The sequence below is a fragment of the Paroedura picta genome, chromosome 3 (assembly GCF_049243985.1).
Source record: "Paroedura picta isolate Pp20150507F chromosome 3, Ppicta_v3.0, whole genome shotgun sequence".
NCBI classification, from domain to species: domain Eukaryota; kingdom Metazoa; phylum Chordata; class Lepidosauria; order Squamata; family Gekkonidae; genus Paroedura; species Paroedura picta.
In genome coordinates this window covers 73948202-73965424 of record NC_135371.1, presented here as the reverse complement: position 1 = coordinate 73965424, position 17223 = coordinate 73948202, and the positions used below count along the sequence as shown (strand labels likewise).

Genomic DNA, 17223 nt, shown 5'->3' with positions numbered 1-17223 from the left:
AGGCTCAGATGAGTGAAGCTGCTATGGTGGAGTATGAGGGAGAGATGGTCCTGCAGATATGGTGATCCAAAGCTTTCTATAATAGCTAATCTCTAACTCAACCTGGTGAGGGCAGCCAATGAAGTGATTGCAGAATGAGAGTAATATGCATGCTCTGCATAACACCTGATAATAGCTGAGCTGTGGCATTCTGCACCAACTGGAGTCTCCTAGAGAGTGCATTTGCTGGCAGGGTTGGTCCTTTTTTAAAGTTATGTTCAGAGATGGAACTTTGCACTGAGCCTATCAAGAGCAGTGTTTTCACTGCAGATTGGCTGAGGCTATCCAGGGTCAGTGAGCACTCAGTATGCCTCACAGGAGGTAGAAGAAAGCAAGCACTCCTTTGGCTGACCCACAAAACCATTACGCAGAAGGGGCATGACTTTCATTTTCCAAGGCTTGGCACATACTTGTCCATTGGATGGAGCCAGGGGATGGCTACATTGACAGGCAACCTGTATTGCATGAAGGACAGCACGAAATGTGAGCAGGCCTATGGGACCCCAGAAAGTATGTAGTTCCAATGTTTTTTGTACCTGGAGTATACATTTTGATTAGTGTGATTGTGAAATGGGGGCTCAGGTTTTGCTGAGTTGCTTCTCTGGGGATTTACCAGTGCAAAAGTTGAGGCCTATTGATTAGCAGACCTCAAAATTATAAATGGTTACTGGGAGAAAGAAAAATGAAGAGAAGCAGAGGAAATAAAGAGAGCAGATTATGATTTATGAAAAGCCCCAGTGGTCATTCCTGAAGTTTCAGTTAGGATGGGTCACAGCACTAGTAAGATGGAAGGGCTGTATTCCTGGAGTTACAATCCCCCATGAAGAACTTGGGGCTTGTTCATTCCTGGAGTTACAATCTGGGAGTAGCAAGGCGTACTTCTCAATGTGTTTCACCGGACACCTTTAGCACGAAAGGCCTTCTGTGGCATGAAAGAATGACACCAGACATCTTTTTCTTGACATCTAATCAGCACAGCACAACCATATTCTGTAGCTTGGTTTTCAGGCAGGCTGGTTCAAAGCCAAGCAACTCCCTTGAGGGGGAAAAAAAGTACTGCAAACAGCAGACCCGGCAAATGACGTCCAGAATCCTGGAGGTCCAGAAGAAACCAACAACAACAGATTATTAAAGAAGTAGAAGATATCCTGTAACTGCATTGAGAGTACTTCATCTCCCTTTCCTTCGTTCTTTCCTTCCCTCCGTCCTGCTTGGCTTTTTCTCGCTCTCCTTTCTATCACTTCGTGTCTCTCTGTGCCTGTATTTCTCAATCTTTCTTTCTCTCTCTCTGTACAGCCTTTGTAGGGATCTCCGTGGCAGGCAGCTGGCCGGAACCCTTTGTAAGGCAGAGGAGGGAGAAAGAGAGAGAAGTCACACAGGAGCAGGCTCGAACGGCGGCATGAGGAAGGGAGCCAAGTTGTCGGAATACGCCAAAGAGGAAAGGGAGACACTCGGCTGCCAAGAGGCGGGTCGGGTCGCGGAAGAGAGTGTAAAGTCTGCTAGTGCAGGCCTCCATGCCCCCACCCACCCATCCATCCTGGCAGCGCGACCTAGCCTCCTTACCAGTCTCGCAGATGGTCGCTCTGGCTCGTCCCCGGAGGTGCGGCTTATGCAGGGAACTGCACAGGATGGAGGATGAAGTTCTGTGGCCAGCGGCAGGGGCAGCGGCAGGGGCAGCAGCAGAAGCAGCAGCAGGAGCTCCGCATTCCCTCGGAGCTCCTGGTCTTCTGAGTTCCCCTCGGAGGTGCTGCACGCTTCCCAGTTCCCCTCGGAGCTGCTGCACACTGCAAAACGACCACCGAGCTGGAGGAGGAGGAAAGAGTCAGAAGTTTGCAGCCGGCCAGGGCAGGACAGGAGCCGCCTCCAAAGGTCTGCGGGCAGGTTCAGAGAGCCATAGCAGCAGTCAGCGGTGGCTGACCCAACAGATGCGGCACAGCGCTGCCTTAAGGCAGGAGCCACGCGGAAGCCTCGGGGAGTGCCAGCTCGCTTAGAAAGCGGACCAAGGCCAGTCCCTGAAGGCATCCCACCCCCTGCGGTCCCTGCTTTCGCTGCCCTGAAGCCATTCCCCACCCCCTTCCTCCCCCGCAGTCCCAGCTTCAAAGCGGTGAAAGGAGCAGACCCAGCACATTGGAGATGCTTTTCACCAGCCTGAAGGCTTCCCCCCCCCCAGGTGGCGGGCGCAGCACCGGCCAGAAACCTTCCCCCCCCGATGTCCCAGTTTCGCCGGCGGGAAAGGAGCAGAGCGTCTTTGACACGCCGGCCCTGCTCCTTTCCTGCCGGCAAAGGCTCTTGGCCCGGCTCCCTCACCTCTGATACTGACAGGATAAGGGCCTCCACATCGTCGACAGTGAAGACTCTTCCTCGGCCCCCTCACCTCCGGGACTGACACTTGGAGGGGCCAATCAGGAGCTGCTTTGCAGCTCCTGATTGGCCCCTCCGAGTTTTTATCCTGGACTCGCTCCGCCCCTTTCTCCTCCCAAATTGCCCTTAGCTTCCGCGGAGCGGTTTACAGATGGGTTTACTAGAGGCAAAGCTCCTTGTATCCAGGAATACAATGGGAGCTAGAGCTTGGCAGTGGGAAGAGGAACAGGAGACGTTGTCCAGTCTGTAAGGACACGGGGTTGACTGTGTGTCGTGTGGGAAGTTGTGGTGGCAAATGAGGGCTTGGGTGTGGAGATATGGGTGTTAAGATCCTGTGGTCTGGAATGTTCATTGAGTGTGGGAGAGGACTGACCTTTGGAAATTTTGGCATAGTGGTTACTGATGAGTTTTCCAGACCCATGTCTTTAGATATGAGAAAGAGAAATCAGACTGGAGACTCTTCTTAGGGGGAAAATTACATGGCAACCAATTCTTCCCAGTTCTGCATTCAACATCATTTCCCTTCTTGTCCCCCTGCCCTAATACACATGGGGTAATCACAGTACACAGGTGCCTACCCTGCTTCTTCTGTCTCCATTTTTTTACTGTTGATAAAATGTTATGTGGCCAAATGCTTTTATGTCAGGGGGTGCTAGGTAGCTCTGGGGGCATTACACACTTTTGAGGCCCCACTTTCAGACTTCAAGGGATATGTTCAGACCAGGGACAGGTGGGGCCTGGAATTGCTGCTCATCTTCAGCCTATACAGACCAGCTCTGCAGGCAAAAATGGCTACATTGGAGGGGTGACTGTGTAGCATTGTATCCTCTTGAGATTTAGGGAAGCCAGCCTCCAGGTGGTATCTGAGAATCCTTTGGAAGTACTGCTCATCTATAGGCTGTTAGGCTGAAGGGAAAGCTCTCCCCCATCTCATGCACCCCTTCAAAAGGAATGCATATGGCCCCAGAATCCAATTGGTTGCTTGGCTGGTGATGTCTGCCCTTCTGAAGCCTGAGACCTACTGCTGGCAACTGCAGTCCCTGTTGTTGTCTGCAAGGCCAAGTCGTTGCCTAATAAAAGTGGATCACCTAGTTTCCCCCAAAGTCTCACTATTTACTTTCCTGTAAAGTTAACTACACTTGAAAGTGAGAAGGGCCTTTTCTGTACCCTCCCTGTCAGCCAACTGTTTGGCAGGAGGGGGAAGCTCCCCCCCTCAAAAGGAATGCCCCCCCTCAGCCTCCCCCCCTCAGCCTCCCCTGCGTTGCTCTCTGAAGGAAAATGCCTCCCTCCCCTCAGTCAGGGGCTGTCAGAGGCTCCTTCCCAGCAGGCCTGGAGGGAGGGGGGGAGGGGGAGCACTCTGCAGCCTCCTGCCAGCTCTGTCAGGGTTCTGAGGCAATTTGCAGTTGGACATGACAGTTAGGACAGCCTTGGGGCAAAAAGGGCTGACGCAGCCTGTCCAAGCCTCTGTTCTCATCCCCCTTGGCAGCCCTACTGACCTCCTCTCCCTGCGGTGGTCAGGAGCAGACTGGCAGCGATGTCTCCAGATTGCCCCTGGCTGGGCTGGGTGGGCAGGTCGAGAGGTGCTTTGTACCTCCTTACTGGATGGAACTCTGGTCTGTCCTGGTGAGGGTCCAATCGGATTGGCCTCTTGGCCCCTGGCTGCGTGCGCCTCCCAATTGGCCCCTTGGTCCCAGACTGCCGCCCCCCATCCTGGAATGAGCCCACCTCCATACCCCTTAGACTTTTATTTATACTGCAGAATGCAATTTACAGATGGCCAACAGCCCAGGAGTCTGTGAGGAGGTTAGGAGGAGTTTTCAAGATGGCGTCCAGATAGAAACACCGGCTATCTCGCTCTGCAAGTTTTATTTTATTCTGTTTTCCTATAAGCCTAATTTTACTGCTGATTGACAATTCTTGACGGTCAGTGACTGTGTGTTATCTTGAGCTACTTTGAATTGAAGGCATTCTTTAAACTTATTTTGCTAATTATATCAATCACAGCAGAGCAGCCCTTATCAAGGAGTGCCTCCTTGGCGGAGGGCCATAAATTGCAGCCTAATTCAAGCTCTTAAATAAAACTACAAAGTCACAAAATTACAAAGCTACAAAGTTACAAAACCGTTGTTTACTGCTTGTCTGCTTATCTGTTTCATTAACTAACTGTTCAAGTATCTCTGCTGCCACTTATCATCCGAGTCTTCACTAATACTGCAACAACTACTTTGCTTTTACATCCTCCTCACCATGAAACTAACATACCAGCAGAAAAGCTTCCCGATGAAACATCAAACAGCAGTGGAATAGGCTGCCTAAGGAGGTGGTGAGCTCACCCTCACTGGCAGTCTTCAAGCAAAGGTTGGATACACACTTTTCTTGGATGCTTTAGGATGCTTAGGGCTGATCCTGCGTTGAGCAGGGGGTTGGACTAGATGGCCTGTATGGCCCCTTCCAACTCTATGATTCTATGATCACAGAACACATTACAATAGGACCCTTCTAGACAGCCCGGCCAACCAGACTGCCTACTCCCAGGCTCTGCAGATCTTCACCTTGAAAACTCTTTTGAGGAGGGCCTTGTCAAGTCTTTTTCAACCCTTCCAAGCTCAGATCGTCTATCCATCACAAACAGACTAGAACGTCTTAGGTTGGAACTTTTGAAAATTCATGAAACCTCAGCAGTACAAAAACTATCCCTACCAACAAACTGCAACCAAACATCCACATCATCAAGCACTCCAGCTGTTTCCCCTTCTCCCAAGTTACTCCTTGATAAGATCCAGAGCTCTAGAGACGAAATCTCAATCTTCCAGCCAATGGAGTGTGAACCTTTGGTAAACTGTCCATCCTCACAGAAACAGTCCTGCTCTACTCATGGACTCCTCTCCAAAAATGGATGTGTCTTTTCAGATTCAAAGGGAGAATTAGATAAAATTTCAAACTCAGACTGACTGTTAAAGATACTATCTTGGAACTTGGGGGGATGGCGGAACAAATTCTATGATCCTGAATTTTCAAAATTTTAAAGTGGTTATGATATTCTTTTTTTACAGGAAGCCTGGGTCCAAGATGCAACCTCTATATCTCTACAGGGTTTTCAGGTGTTTGCCACACCAGCAATTAAAGTCCACTGAAAGGGCCGGGGTAGTGGTGGTCTGGCCGTCCTTGTTGCGGTTGACAATAGCAGAGATTCAGATCTTGGAAAGCAGCTGCCCAAATTATATCCAAGCATTACTGATTAAGGGCCCACATCTTGGCAACCTCCTGTGCATCAATGTATATGTCCCTCCAAAACTCTCACTGTCACAGGTTAAAGGGAGACTTTGGGACCAACTTTCCCACACACCGGAAACCCTTACTTCTCAGTTTCCTAATGCTCAAATAATTATGTGTGGTGATTTTAATGGCAGAATTGGCCCTGGTCACTCTGACTCTAGGGCAGGTGTCAACTCTCAAATTGCAGAGCACACATGTCTTTTAGAACGAGTCTCAAAAGACCCTATAATTAATAAGCCTGATCTAAAATTATTGGAGTTGCTCTCCTTGTTTAATCTTTATGTCTTACATGGCACTAAGTTTGACATGTCTGGTGGTTCCTTCACATTTTTATCCTCCTGTCATGCTAGAACAATAGATTATATAGCAGTTTCACCTGCTTTACTGACAGAGGTGGTCTTTTTTGAAGTAGGTAACATTCCTTTAAGTGATCACTGCCCTCTACAGCTCTTATTTAAATATAATAGCAACATTCTTTTACCTCCAATTCCTGAACTCGCTGAAGGTACATTTCCTGGCTATAGGAGGCTGAAATGGTCAGAGCAGGTACAAAACAACATAGCTCAAGCTCTGACTAGTGATGACCTTAAATCCCTGCATTCAGCCCTTTTACAGCCTGGCCATGACGCCATAGAACACTACGACAAAATTATTAGCTTGATCAAACCTCTGCTTATCAACAATAAACCTCTAAAGCTGTTATCCTGCCCTAATAATGGCTGGTTTGACCAAGAATGCAAAACCTTCAGGAAAAAGCTAGTCAAATGTATGAGGCTGAGCCATCGTAGTAGAGAGGATAACAGAATGTTAGAGCTCATCAGATTAAGATCTCAATATAAGAGTCTCCTCAAAAGCAAGAAAGCTGACTATGTTAAACATATGTGGAACAAACTAAATCTGGCAGTAAAGGCGAAAAATGAGTCTCAATTCTGGAACCTTGTTTCTTTCAGGCTTGCAAAATCGCCCCAACAGGTTGAAGCCCAAATATCTGGAAACACTTGGGGGCTTTTCGCACGCCTTCAAAATCGCACAATGGTTGCCAATTGAAAACGCTACTGATTTGCCATTATGCACAACGTCATTGACAATCTGCCACACACCTGAAACCGATCCGCAAAAAGCGCTTCCTTGTAGCGCTTTCAGGGAAATCCCCAAAAGTGGATTCACCCTCCGGAAAGCGCTACACTCCTGCAACCAATCTGCAACACTAGCGGGAAAGTTCTGTGCGTTACCATTGTTGTGGTTTCTGCAAAGTCCCTCCCCCTGGCTCTCTCCTCTGATCTTCCGGCGAAGCGATCGCCATTTTTTTTTCTCCGAGCGAGCGAAGTTCAACCCACCAGCAAGCCTGTTTAGAGGCTTCCCCGGCTTCAGTCCCTCCCCAGAGCTGTTTAGTCACTAAGCACAAACAACAGAGAAGCCCGTTTGCTGATGTATTTTCCCTTTATTTTTTACACTGTTTTCGGCCGAAAATCGGGCCCGTGAGGGGGGGGATTTTTTTTTTTCACTTGGGGGGAGCGTGGCAACGATGAAACGACAGCTCAAACACACCTGCCAGCTGATGGGTCTCTCAGTTGCAACGAATCAACACATATTCGTTGCAATGGGTGTGTGTGTGTGTGTGTGTTTTAAACCTTTCTTAAAGGGAAAGGGGCTGTTTGGGAGCATGCTAACGGCTGCCCATTGGCTGCTTGACGGCCAGGGGCGGGACGAGCTCGGCAATAGTGCTTCCTTTCTAGCGATTTTTGCTGAGACCAGAAGCTTGTGGGAAACGATAGAAACGCAACTGGATTCCACTACAAAGTCAGGTATGCATAATGACGAATTGCACTATTTTAAATGGCGATTTTTCGTTCAGCAAACAATTTGCTACAAGGATCCCGGTGCGGAAAGCCCCTTGGTTTACACACTTTTCGAAAACTTTCGGAGCCTGGCCACCTCCCCTACCATGCACAGAACCAAATACCCAGGCTATTTCCATTGACTCTCTAAATTTACCAGCTTGGTCCCCAGTCACAGAAGCTGAAGTCAGAGGCCTTATTACATCCTTAGCTTCCAATAAATCACCTGGAGAAGATCTGATTCCACCTGATTTATTTAAAGCGTTCCCTAACTGGAGAGCCCCAGTCTTAGCCAGGGTCTGCACTCAGATAAATGAATCAGGCATTTTCCCCAATGGCTGGAAGATGAGCATAGTGGTTCCTATCCACAAAAAAGGCAACAAGATCGACCCACAAAACTACCGCCCCATTAGTTTACTAAATATTGCATCTAAACTCTATGGAAAATTCCTCTTACATAAACTAGAGGACTGGGCTGCTGACAACCATATCTTACACCCACACCAAGCAGGATTTAGAAGAGGCCATTCTACCATTGACCACTGTCAAACCCTCCATTACTTAGCCTACTCCAGTATAGAAGGCCCTATGAGAGCCCTATACGCAGCTTTCATTGATTTAGCCACAGCTTTTGACTCCATTGATAGGGACAGACTCTGGTCAAAGCTGAGGGAAACTAACATCGATAAACACCTACTGCTTCTGATGCACGAACTGCACTCAGGCACCCACACAAAAATTAGGGTAGGTGCTTCAGGCTCTCTAACTAATGAAATTGCAGTAAGGAAAGGGGTAAAGCAGGGGTGTGTATTAGCCTCTCTGCTTTTCAATATTTATATCAACGATATAGTTCAAAGACTATCGGGCCCAGAATTCATACCCCCTTCTGTTGGTCAGCAAAAGGTCTCTATCCTGCTTTATGCAGATTACATGGTCCTGGTTTCCCTTTCAAGAGTTGGTCTGAAAAAGCTATTTAACAACTTGGGTACTTATTGTAAGGAAGAGTCCCTTTCCATCAACTACACAAAAACAAAAGTTATGGTTTTTGGGAAAAGACCTAAAAAAATTATTTGGAGTATAAACAATATTCCTATAGATTAGTGTAGTACATTTAAATATCTTGGAATCACTTACAGTGAGACCCTAAACTAGAATGCCCACCTTGCAACTATAAAGGGCTCTGGTCTAAAAATTATTGGAGCCATTCTGAGATTTTATTACACCAAGGGAAGGTTTCTAGTTGACCCAGCTCTAAAGCTCTTTGCAGCCATCTACTATATGGCATCTACTATATGGCATTGACATCTGGGGCTGTAAAGAACAAATAATCAATAGCTTGGAGCCCATTCAGAACTTTTTCTTCAGGCGTATCCTGGCTCTTCCAAAAGGGTCCCCTGCAGCCCTGATGAGGGCAAAGCTTGGTTTTCCCTCACTCAAAGCCCGTGCCCACTTAGCTATTCTGAAATCTTGGAAGAAAGACATCACAACTAAATTAGATTCTTTAAGCCATCAAAGTTTTAAGCTCTTACTGAGCAAAGACAGGACTCGGTCTGATATTTTAGCTCCATTCTTTCATGCTATACCACACCAGATGACTTACTGCATACATCAGCCAATATTTCTGATTGGGTGTTCAAAGCATTGATTGACCACTCTTCAATTCAGCTATCACAATCAGCCCCATGGTATAAAACAATTGAAAAAGACCATTCTAGAACATCATATTTAGTAAATATAACAACACGTAATCTTAGAATGGCCTTAACATCTTTGCGGTTTGAAATGATGCCATCAGCCATGCTCTCTGGGCGATATCTCCGAATACCCATAGCCCAACGCATGTGTATATGTGGAAATCCATCTGTGGAGGACCTGCCCCACTATGTTTTGGCTTGTCCCCTGTACTCCGAACCCAGGGGCAAATTCCTTGCCAAGTTATTACCCAACTCACGTCACGCCCTATTTCTGATTTTAACAAAGTCACCTATCTGTTATCAGATGTCAACCCCTATATCTCATATAGGGTGGCACTTTTTGCTCTGGCTGCCAGGAAGATTCGAGCTAATGCATTTTTACAGGAGCCTCCATCTTGATACACCATTTTATCCCTTTTATTGTAACTTAGTAGTCCATGTTTACATTTTTAGGTACACAATATTGGAGAAATATTGTTTTATTTATTTATATTTGTGCCATATTGTTTTACTTGTGTTTTGTAACGGCCTTTGGCTACATACAATAAATGTTATCGTTTCGTATCACAAAGAAATACAAAGTAGAAAGAAACAGCCCGGGAGTCTCCATGAGAACACTGGTAAACAGCCCTCCACTAAAGACCAGTTGGTTTCCAAAGGCAACCCTATAAGTCTCGTCTGTCAGGAATGATTTGAATCAATCCAGAGCATATCCTTTGATACTTCCTGTTGACTCCAAATACCTCAATCATCCTCTGGATCAAAGGCTGCATGTAAGCCCAGTAGGAATTGCAAAGAAGGATGGCCTATGTTTATATTCAGGCAGAGGTAATCAGGTAAAGCCGCCAGAGCTGTCTCTGTCCCATAGCCTGGCCTGAAGCCAAATTGGCAGAATGAGTTATCCAAGAAGAGCTGGTCAGCTACTGCTTTTTCAATCAGTTGCCCAGACAGAACAGATTAGAAACTGAGCTTTGCCGCTATCTGACAGGCAAGTTTTTAAAGTATTGAACAGGTTGCCTCTGAATGGCCAAGGGAAGGTGCCATGAGTTAATGTTAAGATGGACTCCTTTTCATTGATGTGACATTACTGACCAATACTGACCAACAGGCAAGAGTTGGTGGATGAGGTGAAGGAGGTGGGGACCCTAGGGGGAAGTGACCATGTCCTCATGGAATTCGTTTTGAGATGGGGAGCCAAGGAAGCTTGTAGCCAGACGCGGATGTTGGATATTCATAGGGTAAACTTTAATAAACTCAGACATGATGAGTGTCATAAAATGGATGAGAATGCTGGAAGGGAAGGGAGCATGTGAAGGGTGGGCGCTACTCAAACAAGAGCTATTGCATGCTCAATCAATGACTATCCCAGAAAGACGAAAACACTGCAGGAGCTCTAAGAAGCCTATTTGGATGAACAGAGAACTTCAAGAGGAACTAAGAAAGAAAAGGAAAATGTTCAGGAAATGGAGGGAAGGACAGAGCTCTAAAGAAGAGTACCTACAGGTTACTAGGCACTGTAGATCAATCATCAGAAAGGCCAAAGCTGAGAGTGAGCTAAGATTGGCCAGGGAAGCCCATTGTAACAAGAAAAGATTTTTCAGTTATGTGAGGAGCAAACGTAAAGTAAAGGGGGCAATAGGCCCACTGTTGGGTGCAAATGGACAAACTCTAACGGAAGATGCAGAGAAAGCAGAAAGGCTTAGTGCCTATTTTACATCTGTTTTTTCACACAGGTCAAAGTGTTTAGGCACATCTAGAGATGGCCGTAGCGAAAGGATAGTGTCTGGGTGGCAGGTTAACATGGACAGAGAGGTTGTCGAGAGGCATTTAGTTGCACTGGATGAGTTCAAATCCCCTGGTCCAGATGAAATGCACTCAAGAGTACTCAAAGAACTGGAGGAAATTCGGTTGATGTCGTTTACTTGGATTTTAGTAAAGCTTTTGACAAGGTTCCCCATGATGTTCTGATGGATAAGTTGAAGGACTGCAATCTGGATTTTCAGATAGTTAAGTGGATAGGGAATTGGTTAGAGAACCGCACTCAAAGAGTTGTTGTCAATGGTGTTTCATCAGACTGGAGAGAGGTGAGTAGCGGGGTACCTCAGGGCTCGGTGCTCGGCCCGGTACTTTTTAACATATTTATTAATGATCTAGATAAGGGGGTAGAGGGACTACTCATCAAGTTTGCAGATGACACCAAATTGGGAGGACTGGCAAATACTCCGGAAGATAGAGACAGAGTTCAACGAGATCTGAACACAAAGGAAAAATGGGCAAATGAGAACAAGATGCAATTTAATAAAGATAAGTGTAAAGTTCTGCATCTGGGTCAGAAAAATGAAAAGCATGCCTACTGGATGGGGGATACACTTCTAGGTAGCATTGTGTGTGAACGAGACCTTGGGGTACTTGTGGATTGTAAACTAAACATGAGCAGGCAGTGTGATGCAGCGGTAAAAAAGGCAAATGCCATTTGGGGCTTGTATCAACAGGGGCATCACATCAAAATCACAAGATGTCATAGTCCCATTGTATACGGCACTGGTCAGACCATACCTGGAGTACTGTGTGCAGTTCTGGAGGCCTCACTTCAAGAAGGACGTAGATAAAATTGAAAGGGTACAGAGGAGAGTGACGAAGATGATCTGGGGCCAAGGGACCAAGCCCTATGAAGATAGGTTGAGGGACTTGGGAATGTTCAGCCTGGAGAAAAGGAGGTTGAGAGGGGACATGATAGCCCTCTTTAAGTATTTGAAAGGTTGTCACTTGGAGGAGGGCAGGATGCTGTTTCTGTTGGCTGCAGAGGAGAGGACACGCAGTAATGGGTTTAAACATCATATACAACGATATAGGCTAGATATCAGGAAAAAAAAATTTCACAGTCAGAGTAGTTCAGCAGTGGAATAGGCTGCCTAAGGAGGTGGTGAGCTCCCCCTCACTGGCAGTCTTCAAGCAAAGGTTGGATACACACTTTTCTTGGATGCTTAGGGCTGATCCTGCGTTGAGCAGGGGGTTGGACTAGATGGCCTGTATGGCCCCTTCCAACTCTATGATTCTATGATTCTATAACGAATTCATTGTATTCTGATCTGTCCTATTTTTTTACGCCAATAAAGGTTGTTGTTGTTGTTAAATGTCTCACCATCAAAGCATAGATGGCAACTTCCTCCAGCTTGGCAAAGTGTATTGGTGAACAGTATGTTCACAATTCTTTTTGAAAAAAAAAAGGTTTTGCTATGTGAGTGGTGATAAATCCAACCAGAGAAATCCAACCAGAGAAACCAGAGAGCCAGTTTGGTGTAGTGGTTAGGAGTGCGGACTTCTAATCTGGCATGCCGGGTTTGATTCTGCACTCCCCCACAGGCAACCAGCTGGGTGACCCTGGGCTCACCACAGCACTGATAAAGCTATTCTGATCAAGCAGTGATATCAGGGCTCTCTCAGCCTCACCCAGCTCACAGGGTGTCTGTTGTGGGGAGAGGAAAGGGAAGGCAACTGTAAGCTGCTTTGAGACTCTTTCGGGTAGAGAAAAGCAGCATATAAGAACCAACTCTTCTTCTTCTTCTTTTCCAAGCATGGAGTATGTCAGCTAGGGAAAGATAAATGTGCTGGTTTCTTTCCACCTTACAGCTGCCACGAACAAAACCTTTTGTTGTGAATAAAACCTCTGCTATGAACAAAACCTTTGTTTGACAGCTCTAGCAAGGCTTTCTTGACAGCTAACTAAAAAGGTGCAAACTATCTGTAAAATAAAACCAAGCCCACAACAGTCTAGGACAGAATGGGACATTACATCAATGACCTTTTAACACTCCACAGGGAAGGAACCTGGTTAAAATGGTCTGTCCACAATGACTCATGGATCTCACTGGATTCAAACACATGCTCTGTTGAGATTGAGGTGGAAACTTGGAAGCTCCTTGAAGCTATTGATATGCTTGCTCCTTGTCAATCCCTTCCATCCTTGGGGCGGAAGCCAACTCCGTGGTTTCCATGGAGCTGGGTGACCTGAAAACAGCTGGGAGATGTCTAGAGTGGCACTGGTGGAAAACTTGCACACACTTTAAGATAATGTGCTATACAGCCTTGAAAGACCTATAAAAATTAGCTGTGATACAAGCTGACTTTGATGCTGGTTGTAAAACAGGTCAGTATGAAGAAATGTGGAATACATCATCTGGTGTATTGTCCTATGCTGGATACTGAGAGGTTCCTGGGATCTGTGAAGGCAACTACTTGCGCTCTGGACCCTTGCCCAGCCTGGCTGCTGAAATCATATACATATCATAGAATCATAGAGTTGGAAGGGGCATTTGCCAGTGCCGTATACCAGTGCCGTAGACCAGTGCCGTATACAATGGGACTATGACATCTTGTGATTTTGATGTGATGCCTCTGTTGATACAGCCCCAAATGGCATTTGCCTTTTTTACCGCTGCATCACACTGCCTGCTCATGTTTAGTTTACAATCCACAAGTACCCCAAGGTCTCGTTCACACACAGTGCTACCTAGAAACTCCAGATTGCAGTCCTTCAACTTATCCATCAGAACATCATGGGGAACCTTGTCAAAAGCTTTACTAAAATCCAAGTAAATGACATCAACCAAATTTCCCCGATCCAGCAAACCTGTTACTTGGTCAAAAAAGGAAACTAGGTTGGTCTGGCAGGACCTGTTGGAGACAAATCCATGCTGACTTCCTTGGATCACCAAATTGTCCTCCAGATGTTTGCAGATCGCTCCCTTTAATATCTGCTCCATTATCTTCCCCACAACAGAGGTCAGACTCACTGGTCTGTAGTTTCCCGGGTCATCCTTCCTCCCTTTTTTGAAGATCGGAATAACATTTGCTCTTTTCCAGTCCTCCGGGACATCTCCAGTCCTTAAAGAGGTTCCGAAGATGATGGACAAGGGCTGTGCAAGTTCTCTGGAAAGTTCTTTGAGTACTCTCGGGTGCATTTCATCCGGACCAGGGGATTTGCACTCATCCAGTGCAGCTAAATGCCTCTCGACAATTATTGAATCTCCTCCCACCGCTATGTTTGCCTGGGCCCAGAAGAACTGGAATTATAGTCCCGGGCCGGATCCCCATCTCAATGGCCACACTCTCTTAGAGCTCTGTCCTTCCCTCCATTTCCTGAACATTTTCCTTTTCTTTCTTAGTTCCTCTTGAAGTTCTCTGTTCATCCAAATAGGCTTCTTAGAGCTCCTGCAGTGTTTTCGTCTTTCTGGGATAGTCATTGATTGAGCATGCAATAGCTCCTGTTTGAGTAGCACCCACCCTTCACATGCTCCCTTCCCTTCCAGCATTCTCGTCCATGGTATGACACTCATCATGTCTCTGAGTTTATTAAAGTTTGCCCTACGAAAATCCAACATCCGCGTCTGGCTACAAGCTTCCTTGGCTCCCCATCACAAAAGGAATTCTATGAGGACATGGTCACTTCCCCCTAGGGTCCCCACCTCCTTCACCTCATCCACCAACTCTTGCCTGTTGGTCAGTATTAAGTCCAGTATGGCTGAACCTCTTGTGGGTTCATCTAGCATTTGATAAATGAAATTGTCAGCCAGGCAGGTCAGAAAGTTGCATGACTGAGGACGCTTTGCAGAGTTTGTTTCCCAGCACACATCTGGGAAATTGAAGTCACCCATGATGACAAGGTCCTGCCGCTTGGATATTTTCTCAAGCTGCTCACAAAGTTCAGCATCCACATCCTCTCGTTGGTCAGGCGGTCGGTAGCAGACACCAACCACCACACTGTTTGTTTTCCCCTCGCTTATTTTCACCCAGATGCTTTCCACTGTAGATATGCTCTCCTCCACTAGAATTTCAGTTGAGTGTATTTGGGTAAATAAAAAGGAGTAGGAAATGAAAGTGGTATTATTGTGGGGGTCTGCTATCGACCACCAAGCCAGTCAGAGAACTTGAATGAGATACTGCTAGACTAAATTACACAATTTTCAAATAGGGGGGAGACAGTGGTCATGGGTGACTTCAATTACCCAGATATCTGTTGGAAGACCAACTCTGCTAAAAATGCAAACTCCGTTAAATTCTTAACTTGTCTTGCCGACAGCTTCATTTCCCAGGAAGAAGAGAAGGGAACCAGGGGCTCTGCTATTTTAGATTTGATTTAAATCAATAGGGTAGATGAGGTGTAATGAGTGGGCACACTTGGTAGTAGTGACCATGTGCTCTTCGAATTTTCAATTGTGGGAAAGAGAAAACCTTTACATAGTCAGATGTATAGACTGGACTTCATGAAAGCAAATTTTAACAGACTTAAATGTGCCGTGGTCAGAAAGACTTAAAGAGATGGCAGTCCAAGAAGGCTGGGAATTTCTTAAAAGTGAAATACTGAAAGCTCATTCACAAACAATTCCCTTAAGAAGGAAAGATGGAAGGTGCCTAAGGAAGCCAAGGTGGCTCCATAAGCAGTTGTCAAATGATTTGAGGAATAAAGAAGAGTCATTTAGGAAATCGGCCTTATTACTAAGGATGAGCATAAACAAATAACCAATAATTGTAGTGACAGTGTTAGAAAAGTTAAAGCTCAATATGCCCCGGATGGATGGACCAGAACCAATGGGATGAAATTTATTCAAAAGAAATTCTGTCTAAACATCAGGAAGAAGTTCCTGACAGTTAGAGCAGTTTCTCAGTGGAACAGGCTTCCTCAGTAGGTTCTTTGGAAATTTTAAAACAGAGGCTGGATAGCCATCTGACGGAGAGGCTGATTCCGTGAAGGTTTGAGGGGGTGGCAGTTTACAATGGATGAATGATGGGATTGTGAGTGACCTGCATAGTGCTAGATGACCCATGTGGTCCCTTCCAACTTTATGTTTCCACTAGATTTAAAGCCCATTTTACTTTGGAATAAAATGGGCGCTAGCAGGGGGGAAGGTAGGGTTGGGGAGAATAGTTGGGCGGGCGTGGTGGGCGTTGCAGCGGCCTCCATTGTGTGCCGGGTAGACGGGTGTCATGGGCCGTCTCCAGTGGCCTGGGCAGTCCAGGAGGCCAGGCGAGCGTCGGGGCGACGGCGGCGAAGGAGAGTCGGCATTGCATATGGGCGGCCGCGCGCCGCGGCGGGCCAGGCACTGCAGGCCAGGCAGCTCTGCTCAGCGTCGGTGGGGCATGCGGCGCGGCTCAGTGACAGCGGGGCAGTGGAGAGTCGACGTCGGAGGCAGTGGGCCGTGTGCCACGGTGGGCCAGGCGCTGCAGGCCGGGCGGCGCAGCCCAGTGGCAGCGGGCCGGCGGCGGCAGCGCAGGCATGACGGCCCAGGCACCGCAGCACAGGCGGCATGCCTCAGCGTCGGTGGGCCAGGCGCGGGGCTCGCGGTGCCGTGGCTCGTCGAAGTAGGCGCGGCAGTGAGGCTTCCGGTGGCAGCTCGACTCGGCAGCGGCCTGGAAAGTCAGCGAGCCGTAAGTCGCGGGCATGGGGGGAGGGCCGGGGACGGGCGTCCATTGGCGAGGTGGGAAGGGCGTGGCGTGAGGCAGGCGGGGATGTTGGTTGGGGTGGGGGCGCGAAGGAGGCGAGTGACGTTGGCCATGGGGGGGTTAGCGGCGGTGTCCGGGCAGAGGGAATGGGTGTTCCCCGAAGGCCAGCTTTGTGGGGCGAGCGTCCTCCCCGGCAGCCATCCGGCAAGGATGGTGGCTCGGGAGGACTGCAGAGTCTGCGGCGAGGTGTCCGGGAGACGTGCTAAGTGTCCAATAGGGAGGTGCACTTTGCGCACCTCCCAATTGGACACTTGGCCCTGGAGTGCCACTCGGAAGAGCAAATCAGGAGCCGCTCCCCACCAGCCCTTACTGTTTTATTTAATCCACGGCGCCCCGCGGGACGTTTAAAGATTATTCTACTCAAAGTATATGGGATTATCCTAGAATAACTAGCCTGGGGATTTCAGACCAAGACTTGTTAATTGTTCTGTATTACAAGTTTTTTTTCCTGGTAGAGCTCCAATCTCTGCTTGACAGCAAATTTCCCCAGATAGTAATGAGAAAAACTTTCCCTG

The 17223-nt window shown here is 47.3% G+C and overlaps 1 protein-coding gene across 1 annotated transcript in view; it reads left to right on the top strand.

The window, feature by feature from the left end:
• LOC143832258 (magnesium transporter NIPA2-like) overlaps positions 1 to 17223 on the top strand; it is a 66025-nt gene that overhangs the window by 16710 nt on the left and 32092 nt on the right. The window lies entirely within an intron of this gene.